Consider the following 16,537-nt stretch of genomic DNA (forward strand, 5'->3'; position numbering starts at 1 on the left):
AATTTAACGGCCCAGATTAGAAGTATGATCACGACCTTACACACCCTCGGCCTTTGATGTGAGGCTTCTCACCCTCTCAAGCCACGCCCTCCCCTCCCACGAATATGAACGACGCAAGTTCGAATCTCCTGAAGTCACCGGAAAATAGAAAAAAACAACGTATGTATATATGTCTATGCCTATGAAGGAAAAAAAAATAAAAAACCTCCAAGGTCACGAGCAAACTTCGTCTTCCTCGGCGGGCGACCTCTCCGGTGACTTGCGAGCTGCCCTTGCGATGGCCTCGTCGGGCACTCCTCCAAGGATCCGCACGACCTCTCTGCCACCAGGTACGCTCATCCCTGGTCGTCCTTTCATGCTCTGCCAAAACAAGCACCCAAACTCTAACTTACTATTTGTGCTTGGATCTGATCTGATTACCAAGGCAGCACGAGCACAGGCCACCAGGGGCGCGTCTGGCGGGGGCACAGCCGCCGGGGGGCGGCCACACCGGCAAGCACGTCGGCGGCGCCCTCCTCAGCACCTTCTCCCACGGTTCCATCGACATCACGAACTCCTATGACGGTAACCTTCCAAATCCCACCTCCTATTTCTCTACCCGTCGCTAGAGAGTTAGCAAGGTTTACGTCCATCTTCATCATGGACTGCGCATTCTTTTAATGTTATGCTATTTGATTTTATGCTTCTGTATGTAGTCACTGGATGAACTGAATGAGATGTCACACAAGTATTATGATGGTACGGTGCTGCCGAAATTGGTAATATATCTACCTTGCAGCAATCGAAAACTTATTTTCAGTTACACTTTAATTTATTGTCATCCTTTTGTACCATCAGGTTGCGGACTTTGGCTCACTTGAGCTTTCCCCTGTTGATGGAAGGACATTAACAGATTTATGCACACTTGATAAAGATATTTGGTTGGAGTGGAAAGATGAATATTGTCTTGATCTAAGAAAATATGTAATTCTCCGTGGTCTCTGCCATAAGGTAATTTAGTGATATAATTTTACATTTTTATTGAAATATAATCTTACATTTCATTAAGGTTTAACGTTTTTGTTGTATTTCTTCAGTCTGGAACCATGAATCAGATAACAACTCCTCCAATTTAGGTAGGAGTTGAGTCAGTAACAAAAAATTATGACATGGATATGACACATCCATTCAAAACATCGGATATTATCAGTGTTGTTCCTATCTACAGGGTAACCTTTTCATTTCTAAATTAAATAGTTGAATAAAAAAATTCTTAGAGAATTCATGGATATCAACCTTTTTTTTGTTGCCTATTTGCAGCATGTTGCATGCTCATCCGCACCCTGCTGGAGTCATCCAAGACTTTCCTGGATAAAGGAAAACCTGAGGATGATGTTAACTATGGCACAAAGGTATATAATTCGTTGTCTTATGTGATGAATTCATGAACGGGTGCTTCATTCGGTTTCCTTCATTCTAACTTGCACATGACTGTGCAGGCTCTTTGCAAAACTTGTTGCTATTTGTGGTCCTTATCATAGAATGACGGTGTTTTATCATACTGGCGACCTCAACCAGGTATATTCTTCTTAAGAATTCACCATTAGCTCTCCGACATCCCCTTGAAATCTCCAACAAAGGAACCCACGAAGCCAATCGATCATGTGCTGCACAGTGAAGTGCGTGTGGTCAGATGCATCAAGTTCGATAGCCAAGTGAGTTGTCCATTGCAATGCTAGCTTGCTCGCCGTCGCTGATTCCTGAGGATTGCTATGCATCGGCTGCCTTTCCATCCTGCAGGTTGCTGAAGTGAAACTGGGGAGAAAAAGGCAGCAAAAGGTTTACTATCTATATCCATCTTCTTAAACTGAAATTTATAGCATGGTATGAGTCATCTTGTACAGGTGCAAGAAATAAACCCATACATGGTACAATGTGTTCGTGTGCAGCTGGATGAGGAGATTGAGATCAAACTACTAAGGAATGAGCAGGTTCCAAGAGCACATCCTAAGCCGAGCTTCCCTAAAAAGGTACTCAATCTTTACTCTTTTTCCTTCTGATGATCTCTCAATAATTTTTGCACAATCAATCATTTAGTCTCACAATCTCAGCACCTAAGAAGGTCTTAGTCAACTCAAACCATAGTTTCGTGTACATTTCCATATATAATTAAATGCAATTACCTGCAAGTTAAAACTTTTCATGTGAAAAATGCAGGGCAGAGCTTCCTAAAATTGCCAGGAGCCAAGATTTCACATCAGGTTGATGATGAGGCACAATTCAAATGCATAATGAGCTTTGAAAGTTGTTTCCTTGGTAGGTGCTAGCAAATAGAAAGTGCATTTTTTTTTAAAAAAAAACTGGTGCTTCTTAGAATCATTCTCTGTTGGTTAGCTAGACGCCATCTTGAAATCCTTCTCAGTTGGTTAGTTGGATGCCTAGACAGCAAGAGCCACTGGTTTAGTTTACAAATTGGTGCTCCTTTCATTCTATTGTTTTTTTAAAAAATTTCATTACAAATAAAAAAAACTTTTAGTTTTATGATTTATTTTTCAATGTCGGCTTCACCGCCTTCGGAAAGGAGTAGTTCCGAAACATCATCATGGAGAAGTGTGCGGGTTCAGGAGGGGCGTTGACGACACCCTTATGGTACGATTTCCTTCTGTCATCCCCGATTCACTAGCTTCTGGTTCGACTTGATTCGACTTGAGTTCTCTGAAGCTTTAGGATTTTGGTCGAACTTAATTAACACTTAACAATATACAAAGGATTGGCTAGAATTCAAGATGGTCTGTGCAAGTTACGCAACTGTGATCTATATTTTTGTTCAGTGCCGCCCTGCAACTGCATACAACACCTATTGTTCTAACCATTTCTTTCATTTTAGGTTGGCTACCCAACTCTGAATGCATTTATTGAGTTGATCCCACGAGTTGGTTATCAAAAAAATGAGAAGGTTATTACTGTTTCTACAACCGCTTAATCCTATCATGTTTGACGTTGTTCCATAAACTTTGCACCAGATGTGTGGGCTCAATAACTGCTCGGCCAAGGTAAGTGCTTGTGGTTCTGTTCTTTGGCATGTTTTTTACTTGAGTAAAAGTCCTAAAGTTGTGGATTCTGAATCAAATATTAGCAATTAGGACATTAAGGATTTATCTCATTGAGTTACAAGTAACAAGACCAGGGCCATCTCATTAAGTCTAGCAAGTAGCAAGACCTGGACCACCTCATCGGCTACATATTTATATAGGTTTTTAACTGATCAAAATCTTGCATATCTATGTTGCAAGTTTCGCTTTCAGTCTTGGTCACACAATCATTTTCGAGTCTCTCCAATGGAATATGATATCATGATTGCATTAGTTATTCACCATAAGGATAGGGTGAAACATATGCTTGAGTAGGCCCACTTGTGTTGTTTCCTATCTGTATTTTCAATGTTCTATGCTGATGAATATACACTTGTCAGGTAACAAAGCATCCGCTACTGTTATCAGCCCTTCCTACTGCTCCTCATCTTATATATTTTCAGATGCTATTCAGACACTTAATGATGCGCTTCGTCCGTTTGGCTCCCCATGAAAGCATACATAACAGCTACCAGAAAGGTATCTACTTGAGGCTATTGATTTTGGATGACGAATGGTTGTGAAGAAGGAAATAGAAAAACCAGGAAATGTTCCACAACCTAATGTTGTCATTGATGAGAGCTGCAATTTTCTTATTTATGCTTTTTTAAAAGTATATGCTACCCTTTTGTTGAAGAGGTGTGATCTTTATTTGCACCATATTTTCCTTTATATTTGTTTGGCATTTGTATTTTTCTTTATATTAGTTTTGTGTTTGTTTTTTTTTTCTAAAAAAGCAGGAGAACTACGTTGTTTTGTGTTTGTATACTTCAATATTTTTTAATGTATATTGTATTCCTTTTGTTTTCCATGAATATATGATTATCAATGTTTCTATTGGATACTCTTTAGTGATTTAAGATCTTTACAACTTAACATTTATTTTAAATTTATGGTTTATTTTTTAAAAGTCACCGTAGCGTTAGCACGGGCAATATACTAGTGAACTTGAATTAGACAAGACAACAGTCGGTTGCTCAGAACTTACCATGCATTCACCAAAGAACAGTCATATCAGGATCGTGATGTATAAGTTGATCTCCATTCATAAAAAAAATTTAACATAATCATGCTTGCATCATGATTGACAACTGAAAGGAACCTAAGGGCCTGTTTAGATTGGAGATGAAAATTTTTTGGGTGTCACATCGGATATGTCGGGAAGGGTTTTTAGAAACTAATAAAAAAATAAATTACATAGCTCGTCTGGAAACTGCAAGATAAATCTATTAAGCATAATTAATCTGTCATTAGCACATGTGAGTTACTGTAGCACTTAAGGCTAATCATAGACTACCTAGGCTTAAAAGATTCGTCTCGCAATTTTCAACCAAACTGTGTAATTAGTTTATTTTTTATCTATATTTAATATTCCATACATATGTCCAAAGATTCGATGGGATGGATGAAAAAATTTTAGGTGGAGATATGGGGCGGCCTCTTATCAGAGGTAGCAGACCCCATATCCCAATTCCCAAATCCGTGCTGCACTGCTCATGGGGCTCATTGCGCGCGGCATACTCGTGCAGCCAGCGTTGCTTCCTGCTACTGGTATGGTGCTATGTGGCATGCTAGCACAGGGAGAGTTCATAATGCGAGGCCAGAAGGGAGGTTTCAGCCATTCAGGTTCAGGTTTGAGTGAATTCCTTGAGTGTCATCAAATGATTAAGAAATGCTAGGCGGACCACTAGAAAAGTTGTGAATATGCCACGAAAGTTTTTCCCCTCTATGTGCCACTGCCGTCCAAAGTTGTTGTAATGGCTGTGAAGTAGTAGAAGGTAAGAGGACGATTTTGCCCTTGGTTCAGGAAGAAGTGAAAAAAACAATTCGTACCTGGTGTTTGTATTCACTGCTGCCACCAGATCTTCCACAGAACTCCACGTCATACTTCTCATACATCACACCACTAGATTTATAGGCTGCATAGTTTGTTCGGATCCATCCTGTAGCAATATCTTCAGCAAGTTCCTTTGCCTCTGTGGAACCACTGCTTACCAGTCCTTCAACTATCAGATTCTGCAATGGGGCCCATCCGTTCGAAAAATCCCTGTTCCATTACAATTTGGAAGAATTGTTGATAATGGGGGGAGCAAATCTCTTGCAGTTTAGTGTTTGGTTTTAAGAAACAACTTGAAAGAATGGCTGTAACGCTTACCCTCTCAGGCGTGCGGCTCCGTGTTAATATAGGCTGGGAATAACCCCCAGCGTGGTTTACAACTCTTATACAACAAGTCAATAACAAACAAGATTACATCCATATCTAATCTATCTTCTATCACAAGATTACAACAACCGGAGCCTGCAACTAACATCCTTGAGGAGCAATCCAACGCCAATAATAACAACCAGTGTATATCCATGATCACATATTTCAACACCCCCGACAATCACAACGCACCTGCTAAGTTGAGATTGTTCCTGAATGCAACAGTTTGCTTTTCTGGGAGTGCCTTAGTAAAGCCATCGGCTATCTGATCATGTATACTGATGAACCTGATGTCCAAGCGCTTTGCTGCAACTTGCTGACGCACAAAATAAAAATCAATTTCTATATGTTTAGTGCGAGCATGAAATACTGGATTAGCCGAGAGATACTTTGCACCAATGTTGTCACACCATAAACATGCTGCTTGAGGATGTGATACACCTAATTCATCAAGTAACTTATGTACCCACATTACCTCAGCGGTGGCATTGGCCAAGGATTTATACTCGGCTTCGGTGCTAGACCTGGACACCGTGGCCTGTTTCCTAGCACACCAAGATATCAGATTACTCCCTAAGAACATAGCAAAGCCACCAGTGGAACGTCTGTCATCAGGACATCCGGCCCAATCTGCATATGAAAAGGCACTAACAAGAGTATAATTAGATTTTCCAATCTTGATGCCGAGACTAATTGTTCCTTTCACATATCTTAGTATTCTCTTAACTGCTTCCCAGTGTACAGTTGTAGGAGAATGCAAGAACTGGCAGACTTTGTTCACTACAAAGGACAAATCTAGTCGTGTAAGGGTTAGATATTGAAGAGCTCCAACAATACTTCGATATCTTGTAGAATCATTAATATCCAGCCGAGCACCACTTTTAACAGATAATTTTTCTGTGGTGTTGAGCGGCGTCTTCACAGGAGCTGCATGTTTACTCTATTGAGGACATCCGATGCATATTTCTCTTGAGTCAGCAGTAGCTATCCATGTTTTCGATGCACTTGGATCCCAAGGAAGTAGCTCAACTCCCCCAAGTCCTTGATGGCAAAGTCTGTTTTCAGATCTTTAAGTAGAGCATCAATTGCTTCCTGTGAAGAGCTAGCCACGATAATATCATCAACATAAACAAGCATATATATAACATAGTCCTCTCTCTTATAGAAAAACAAAGAGGTGTCTCCTTTGGATGGAATAAACCCAAGACTCTGAAGCTTATTGCATAACCGTGAGTACCATGCCCGAGGAGCTTGTTTTAACCCATAAAGAGCTTTGTCAAGTCTGCAAATGTAGTTTGGTTTGCTTTTATCCTCATATCCCGGAGGTTGTTTCATGTACACTTCATCTAGGTAACCATGCAAGAAGGCATTTTGAACATCCAACTGCCTTAGAGACCAGTTCCTTGATACAACAAGAGACAAAGCCAAGCGAATTGTGGCGGCTTTAACTACAGGACTAAATGTATCCTCATAATCTATCCCATATATTTGCTTGAACCCTTTTGCAACTAACCAGGCCTTATACCTCTCAATGTTACCATTAGATTTCCTTTTCATTTTGTAAACCCATTTGCAATCTATCACATTTCTTCCTTTCTGTGGTGGTACAAGATGCCATGTTTTATTTTTATGCAAAGCTTCTACTTCTAGGTCCATAGCACTCTTCCAATTTTTATCATCTAGTGCTTGTTGCAAATTTAAAGGACCTTCTGAAGCACTAGCTAGCTGGCCATAACAAACAGTACCATCCATAAATACCTTAGGCTTTCTGATGCCTTGCTGAAGCGAGTGACAGGGTGATGCAAAGATCCCACTGGGAGCTGCACAGCATTGCTCGGCGCAAACAATCCAGTCGAAGGACCCGCAACCGGAGCAGATGATCTAGCGGCCTGGGGTGCGTCACTTGAGGACGGAGGAGCCGGCGTAGACGATCCGGTGGCAGCGGTCGGCGAGGCAGTCAGCGCTGTCATAGAGGGGAGAGGCCCGTCTTGTCCCCCCGTCCTCGGAGACAGGTGGACAGGTGGCGAGCTTGGTGTGGTGGTGGACGGAGCCAGTGCATCGGGATCGAGCAGTGGCGAACCCGAGGAAGATCCAGGCGTCAGGTGATCGGATTCTGGCAGAATCCACACCGAGATTGCCGCCTGTCCCTACCAAAAAAGGAAAGCCCCCTTGCTGCATGAAATATTTGTCGTTAGAGTCCAGATTTTGGTCAGTTTGCTCTGAATTTTCACCCAGATTTTCTCCTGTGACAGTTTCATGACCTGTAGGCTCAGGAATCACACGGTTAGACTGCAGGGAACCATTATCAAACTGGTCAAAAGTGTTGTTATCCCCATTACTAGGATTACGAAAATGTGAAGGAAGAAGTTGGATTTCAGACTGAAGCTGAGCTCCGGCATTGGGATGCATGGTGGAGAAGGGATAAACTTCTTCATCGAACACTACATCAAGGGAAATGTAGACTCTTCCTTCTTTGACGTCTAGACACTTAAAGCCTTTATGCATGTGGCTATATCCTAAGAACACACACTTCTTGGATCTGAACTGAAGTTTACGTGCATTGAAGGGTCGAAGGTTGGGCCAACAAGCACAACCGAAGGTCCTAAGAGAACTGTAATCAGGTTTCTGACCATACAGACGCTCAAGGGGAGTTTCTCCATGGATTACTTTCGTGGGAAGGCGATTGATAAGAAATGTGGCAGTAAGAAAAGCCTCATCCCATAATTTTAAGGGCATGGAAGCATGCGAGAGAATGGATAGACCTACTTCAACAATATGCCGGTGCTTGCGCTCGGCTGCACCATTTTGCTGGTGAGCATGCGGGCATGACACATGATGGAGAATGCCAATGCGTTGGAAAAATGAGTTCAACTTTTGATACTCACCTCCCCAATCGGTTTGCATAGTTAGGATTTTCTTATGAAACTGTCGTTCTACCATTTTTTGGAATTCATGGAGTTTTTGAAACACATCAGACTTATGGCGAAGCAAGTATATCCAAGTGAATTTGCTGAAGTCATCTATGAAACTGACATAATAAGCGTATTTGCCTACAGATGTAGGCGCAGGACCCCACACATCAGAGAATACAAGTTCTAGAGGACTAGAGGACACACTTGTAGACCTAGGATAGGGTAGCTGGTGACTCTTGCCTTGCTGACAAGCATCACATACACTTGTTTTATTTGAATCTAAAACAAAATGAATTTTGTTCTTGCTAAGCACTTGATGCACTATTGCTGACCAGGGTGACCCAGACGGCTGTGCCACCTAGTCGAAGATGATTTGGTGGTGCCAAAAGTCACTTTATTCGATGCAGATGCAGACCTAGACTTCAGCGGATAAAGGCCACCTTCGCACCTCCCCCTAAGCAGCGTTTTCCTCGTTGCCTGATCCTTGATAATGAAATGGTCAGGATAATACTCAATGAAGGCATTGTTGTCAGATGTAAATCTATGGATAGATACAAGGTTTTTGCTGGCTTCGAGAATATATAAGACATTTTTTAGTACAAGATCTCAATTTGGGGTTTTCACAAAACTTTTGCCAATTTGACTGATTCTCATACCTGCGCCGTTGGCGGTGTGAACCTGGTCGTGGCTGTGATACTTGTCTCTTGTAGTGAGCTTATTGAGCTCACTGGTGATCTGGTCAGTGGTGCCAGTGTCAGTATACCAATTGGTATCTACACCGTAGGAGTTGTTGATGGCGGCAGACGCAGACTTCTTCTCTGGTGGGCCGGTGAAGGAAGCGTCGAAGCGCTTGTAGCAGCGCAGGACGGTGTGGCCTTCCTTTCCGCAGAGCTGGCAAGTTGGACCATCAGCATTGTTCTAGCGACGATTGCCACCATTGTTGCTGCGCCCACAACCACTTGCTCCAGCGCGGCCTCCTCCGCCACGCTTGAAGCCAGTGACCACCTCGTGTGGCCGAGTTCGCCGAAGATCCAGAACCTCCTCCAAGGAGATCCATCCGCTGCTCCTAGCTCATAAGCTGTGTGTAGAGTTCGCCTAGGGTCAAGGGCTCCGCAGCAGTACGCCCTGATATGGTAGACACCACAGGGTCATAGGTCCCATCAAGACCAGCGAGGATGTATGACGCCACCTCGTCTTCAAGCTTCTTTCCAGCCGCCACCATGTCGTCGGCCAGACCCTTGACTTTGCCAAAGAAATTGGCAATGGTGGAGGACCCCTTCTGGGCCGTTGCAAGAGCCATGCGGGTGTTGATCACCCGTCCACGCGACTGCGCAGAATGCATCTCCTGGATGGACTTCCATATCTCAGCAGAGGTCGTGCAGTTGGAGACCTGCACTTGGACGTCCCTGGAGACAGATGCAAACAAATAATTGCAGACCATCTGGTCTTTACCAATCCACTCGTTATACTCAGGATTGGGACTCAGCTTGTCGGGCTTCTCTGCAGACTTGGCGATCTACTTTGCCAGAGCAGCCGCCGTCTTCCCATCGAGGAGATGTGCAAGTCTTGCCCCGCGAAGAGCAGATAGCACATGGGCACTCCAAACGGTGAAGTTGTTCTTCCCTAGCTTCTCCGTGACCGGGCAGCCGATCAGAGAGAGAACGCAGCAGGTGGAACGGAAGAGGATGCCATTCAGAATTTTGTGGACTAGAACCCTAGCTTTGATAGCATGAAAGAATGGTTGTAACGCTTACCCTCTCAGGCGTGCGGCTCTGTGTTAATATAGGCTGGGAATAACCCCCAGCGTGGTTTACAACTCTTGTACAACAAGTCAATAACAAACAAGACTACATCCATATCTAATCTAGCTTCTATCACAAGATTACAACAACCTAAAGATATTAACAACCGGAGCCTGCAACTAACATCCTTGAGGAGCAATCCAACACCAATGATAACAACCAGTGTATATCCATGATCACATATTTCAACACAACTGACCATTGTTGGCCGGTGTTGGGTAACGAAGCTGCTATTCTAGAGTTACGAAGTAGTCCTGATGCCTTCAGGCTTCTCATTACACTAACTGATTTTGCCTCATCAACATAGTTCACCGAGCCTGGTTTCGTTTTAGACACTAAAACTCAGTGAGATCCAATCAAAGCAGCAAGAGAAATAGGACAGGAGCATTTTTAGATATAACAATTTTCCCATTCTAGCACTATGAAATAAGATAAGTTCGAGTAGTTGTGCCCGATGTTAGTAGTTGCGGTAGAACAAAAGGATTTGTGCATCTCTAAGGTTATATATAACGCTTCCTAGCTGAGTACATATAATTTTTGACATTTATCAAAGCCATTCATAACCACAGCTAGCTAGTTTGACTTCAGAATTTCAACTTGCATGTGTCCAACCATACTATATACCCTATCTTGTACATGAATGTATTTAAGTCCAGTGGTATGATAAATGTTGTTGCCAATGTTATTGTCATGTCAGGAGGATTTCTGTAAAAGCAGAAAAAAGAAATCATTAGAAGCATGATGGTGGACATATTGCGCTGCCTGTTGCGCATCCGAACCTCATCCATCGTGAGCTGAAACCCCATCCTGATTCTGCTGCTGAAGCAACTTGGTGGTAGAACTTTTCCTTGTTCGCTGCAGAGGCAAGCCTTGAGCCTTAGGCCATTTGTTCATCCTGAAATAGGGCATTTCAAAAATTCTCAGATAATCTTTGACAGTTGTAAGTTCTTAAAAAAATAACAGTCTCAGTCATAATAAATTCAAAAAATTTTAGAAACATTTAACCAATCTTGAAGGGTTTACGGTGGTCGCAGATTCTGGCCTAGGTTTGTCCCATGAAGCTTGATGCCTAGTCAGGTTATGTATTTGTCCATGGTTATCCCTTATTGCTACTCTGTGGACACCTGAATAACAAATTCATTGTAAACATGGGTGTGGTTCCTGCTAGATTCTGAATAATTTGCTAATGGATGTTTGCTTCCAATGATGACGTAAATATAGATTCAAATAATGTGAAGAATAAACCTGACATCCAGAAGCTATGCTCCTTTAACAGAGAAGGCTTTATTCACCAAGATTAAATCGCCAGTTGCTTTGTATAACTCAAAAATCATGGAGCTTAGAAGTGGTGGTTGACTGCTTGGCCGGAATCTGTCGCGAGCTGTGATTTGGGATGCTTGTTTCGAGTCTTTGAATGCGGTTTTTCGTTTTTTGAGCAAAGCGTCCACTTTCTTTATTGTTCAGAATAACCAGTACAAACTCTACCATGAGGAGAAACAAACCAAACATATGTTCCTACCAAACGGTTTGTAGAGCTCCTAGCTAGACAATGAGCATCAACATTGGAGCATTGCCTTCATCAACAAACTCCACTCTTTTTGAACGAAACAAACTCCACTCTTGCAAAGCTTTCCGTCCAAGATATGATTTCCAAGATGATTGGCCCGTATCTCCTAAAACCCTCATTATGGATGTTTCTTACTGCATTGATACAGTCGCTTGCCTCCCGGAGCATTTGGAGGTCAAGGTCACTGGCCAAAGCTAGGCCTTCGTGGCACGCCACCACCTCTGTTGTTTCTAGTTCGGTGTAGGCCTCCAGGTTTAGTGTTGACACGCCTAGAAAATTATCGTCTTCTGTTAGCGCCCCGATGCCGGCGCTAACCGGAGATGGAAATGACAAACAGAACAAGGGGAAAATATAGGGTTCTAGCTACTACGAATATTAACAATAAGTGCTTGACAAAATATTACAGAGTTTGGCATGGTTGCCTCTCTCTTGCTTGCAACAGAGTATAAATATCAAGTAGCAACTTCCGTCTTGGGCTGGGCCGTGCAGTTGTTGCAATCCAATTCTGGGCCGAAGACTTGCTTGTTTTGGGCCCGGGCACTCTTGCTTCTTCTGGGATGAGCATCAGTAGTGTTGCCATGGTGAAGTGCAGTAACACTCCCCTCCCCTTGAAGTGCGGCATGTCCCCATGCCGGGGCGGCGGGAAACCTCTGCTGCAAAGCTTCAGTGTCTTCCCAGCAAGTTCTGGATCCATACCAGACCATTTGACCAGCACCTGAGGCACTGAACCCAATTGCCGGTGGTGCGTACGGCGCTGGAGGATAGCTTCAGGGATTTGCATATTGTCATCAACATCAGGAAGAGTAGGAGAGATAGTATACTTAGCTGAAGGAGCCGGCTTCAATAGGGAAACGTGGAATACAGGGTGCACCGAGGAGGATGCAGGGAGGTCCAGCTTGTATGCCACAGATCCAATCTTGGTGAGAATCTTGAAAGGCCCAAAATACTTGAAGGATAGCTTCTGGTGCGCACGAGGGGCGAGAGAGGACTGGACATAAGGCTGGAGCTTCAGGTACACAAGATCACCTTCATTGAATGAGCGGTCTGAACGGCGTTTGCCGGCTTGGTGTTTCATGCGCTGTTGGGCGCGCAACAAGTGTTGCCGAACAGAATCCAGCATGATGGCACGTTCAGAAAGCATGGTATCTACATCAGAAGCAGCAGAAACAGCAAGCAGAGTAAGGCCAAAGTGGCGAGGTGGGTGACCATAGAGTACCTCAAAAGGAGACCGCTGAGTGGAAGAATGGCAGCTTGTGTTATACCAGAACTCGGCCAAGGTGAGCCACTTACTCCAGCGCTTGGGACAAGAGTGAACAAAGGAGCGGAGAAAGGTCTCTAGGCACTGATTGACACGCTCGGTCTGCCCATCGGATTGGGGGTGGTATGCAGAACTCATGCAGAGAGATGTTTGAGCCAGCCGAAACAACTCGCGCCAGAATGTGCTGGTGAAAATCCGATCCCGGTCCGAGACAATATGTGTGGGCATGCCATGGAGGCGATAGACCTGGTCGAGAAACAACTGAGCCACTTGTTGAGCAAAAAATGGATGAAGTAAAGGCAAGAAGTGTGCAAACTTGCTGAACCGATCCACAACAACCAGAATGCAGTTAGCAGAACTGGAACGAGGAAGGCCCTCAATAAAATCCATAGAGATAACTTGCCAGGACTCAGAAGGTACCGGAAGGGGCGAAAGCAAGCCGGGGTACTGAGCTCTGTCGGGTTTAGCCTGGATGCAAACAACACAGGACGACACAAAGTCCTTAACAGCCTGCTTCATACCTTTCCAGGAGAATAGTTTGCGAATTTTTGCATAGGTGATTGGAAACCCGGAGTGACCGCCAAGAGCAGAACTGTGAAGAGCTTGAATAATGTGGAGTTGTGACTCTTTGTTGGCACCAACCCAGACACGATCATTGTACCGGATGACCCCCTGCTGCAGTGAGTATGGGGGGTGAGCCTTGGGATCAACCGAGAGCTCTTGCAGGAGCTGTTGCGCGGATGGGTCGGAATCATAGCCACTGGCAACATCAGATAGCCACTGAGGTGTGGAGTATGATATAGCTTTGAGTTGCGTAGGGGGCGACGGGTGCCGGGACAAGGCATCAGTGGCTTGATTAGATATACCAGGTTTGTAGATGATTTTGTATTGGAGACCAGCCAGCTTAGTATACATCTTTAATTGCCAGGGTGTATGCAGTCTCTGTTCTGACAAATGCATCAGACTGCGGTGGTCGGAGAAGATTGTGAACTCCCCATGAAGTAAATATGAACGCCAATGTTCAACTGCCACAAGAATAGCCAGGTATTCTTTTTCATAAGCTGATAAGCCTCTGGTGTGTGGGCCCAATGCCTTATTGACAAAAGCTAGAGGATGACGTTGCTGCAGCAACACAGCGCCAACACCCCGGTCACTGGCATCCGTCTGTATCTGAAATTCCTTGCTGAAATCTGGAAGGGCCAATACTGGGGCAGAAATAAGAGCAGTCTTCAAGGCATCGAATGCCGACTGATGAGACGGAGTCCACACAAATACAGTTCCCTTGCGGAGTAGGTCATGTAAGGGCCGGGCGATAACCGTGAAGTTGCGCACAAATTTCCTGTAATAGCCCACTAAACCCAAGAAACTGCATAGTTCTTTGACATCGACAGGTCGAGGCCACTGCTTGATAGTGTCAACTTTAGATGGATCAGTTGCGACTCCCTCAGCACTGATAACGTGACCCAAGTAAGCGATGGACTGCTGGGCAAAGCGGCACTTGCTGAGTTTGAGGAGCCACTGATCCCGTGAAAGAAGTTCGAGGACCTGCTGGATATGCTGCAGATGCTGCTCAAAAGAGGCACTATAGATGAGTATGTCATCGAAGAATACAATGACACAGATGCGAAGAAGAGGCTTCAAAGTGGTGTTCATTGCCCCTTGAAAGGTGTTGGGCGCCCCTGTCAGGCCGAAGGACATAATAGTGTACTCAAACTATCCCCAGTGGGTTTGGAATGCTTTCTTGAACTCTTCGCCTGTGGCTAGACGGATTTGATTGAAGCCCGCCCGTAAATCCAAACAAGTGAACCACTTGGCGGAGGATAGCTCATCAAGAAGTTCATCAATTCCAGGAATAGGGAACTTGCTTTTGACTGTCAATGCATTAAGCATCCGATAATCCACGCACATGCGCCAGCTCCTGTCTTTCTTCCGAACGAGCAACACTGGAGAAGAGAACGGGCTGGAACTGGGGCGTATGAACTCGGATTGCAAAAGCTCAGACACCTGTTTCTCAATTTCAGATTTTAGAGCAGGCGAATACTGGTAAGGTCAGATCGACACCGGTTGAGCTCCAGGCACTAGAGGGATAGAATGGTCACAATGACGCCTGGGTGGAAGATCTGTCGGTTCAGCAAACAGATGGCTGAATTGATCCAGAATAGCTTGAACCTCAGGCAATAGAATTGGCGGCTGACTGTCGATGACATCCGAAGCAATATGAAACAGTTGATCAGAATCTGAGCTATCAGACAGAAGGCCCTGAAGGACAACAGACTGAGCCCCGTAAGTGATGACAACAACTTCTGTTGCCAATGTATCTTCATGGGTGAGAATGCTTCGAGCCAGTCCATCCCTAAAATCAAATCAAAAGATCCCAGAGGTAGAATCTTGAGGTGAGAGTGAAAACTGAGCCCATGCGTAGACCATTCGACCGAAGGTATGCTGGCAGAACAACTGATAGTACCCCCATCAGCAAGACGAACAGAAATTGGATGAGCAAGATCCTGAATACCATCAAGCTGAGCAGCCACTGAAGAGCTAATAAAGGAATGAGTACTACCAGAATCGACAAGTATAATCACTGATTTACCCGCAAGTAAGCCTTGCAGCTGAATGGTGCGAGGAAAATGAGTCACCGAGGATGCAGCTGATGACATGAGCAAGCACAAGTGATGTGGGGGATCGGCCGGGTCAGAAGGTTCCACATCCGCTGAACATTCACCATCGAGGAGGTCAGACTCAGAGAGATTCCACACCTCCTGCAGAACATGGAGTTGTACCTAAGGAGCACAACGGTGACCAGGGCTCCATTTCTCGCCACAACGCATACAGAGGCCCTGAGCCTTGCGGTAGGCGCGAAGAGTGGAGAACTTGTCTTCGAGAGAAGGGCCGCGTGGAGCCAGGCGACGGTCCTCTGCAGGTCGGCGCTCCTCAGGGACAGTCGCCGGTTTAGGAGGGGGCGGCGGTAGAGGTAGGCCAGCACGGAACTGGTACTGCTTGTTGTAAGCGCCAGACTCCGTCCGCTTGAAGTCCTTGGAACGAGGCGGACCCTGAGCCTCCTCCTGCAGTAAGGCAAGCGAACAAGCAGTATCGAGATCGCTAGGGCGTTGCATTAAAACAACAGCACGCACAGAGTCATGAAGGCCGTCAATGAAACGGGTAGTGATGGTACGCTGGTCAGGTTTGGGATTGTAGGCTGAGAGCTGCTCGATCAGGGCAACATAGCGGTCGACATAGTCGACGACAGTGGAGGTTTGATTGATGTGGAAGTGTTGACGAAGCAAGGATTCGTGTTGGTCATGGTTGAAACGGTCGAGTATCATGTTGGTAAAAGATTCCTAGGAGGTTTGAGCAAGTTGGGGTTGCATAGACTGTAACCAGTGAGCAGCTGCATCATAGAAATGGTGTGTGGAAACACGAAGCCACAGTGATGGGTGAACTGAGTACATTTCAAAATAGGATTGAGCCCGGGTGATCCAAAGCTGAGGGTTGGAGCCATCGAACGGGGGAAAGGACATCTTAGGGAGTTGGCCAAGATGGGAATGGTGAGGGTTAGGGGGATGGGAATGGTGATCTGGGTAGGTAGGGAATATAGGATGAGGGTGGTGAGGATTTGGATGCGAATTCATTGGGGGTGGGTAAATTGGTGGCAGATGGGTAGGATAAACTAGATGTGGTGGGT

At 44.8% G+C, this 16,537-nt stretch overlaps 1 pseudogene; it reads right to left on the minus strand.

The window, feature by feature from the left end:
• The window catches only part of LOC110432629, an 11,558-nt pseudogene extending 194 nt beyond the window's left edge, over window positions 1–11,364 (minus strand).

This window comes from Sorghum bicolor, chromosome 2 (genome assembly GCF_000003195.3).
Source record: "Sorghum bicolor cultivar BTx623 chromosome 2, Sorghum_bicolor_NCBIv3, whole genome shotgun sequence".
Taxonomy (NCBI): Eukaryota; Viridiplantae; Streptophyta; class Magnoliopsida; order Poales; family Poaceae; genus Sorghum; species Sorghum bicolor.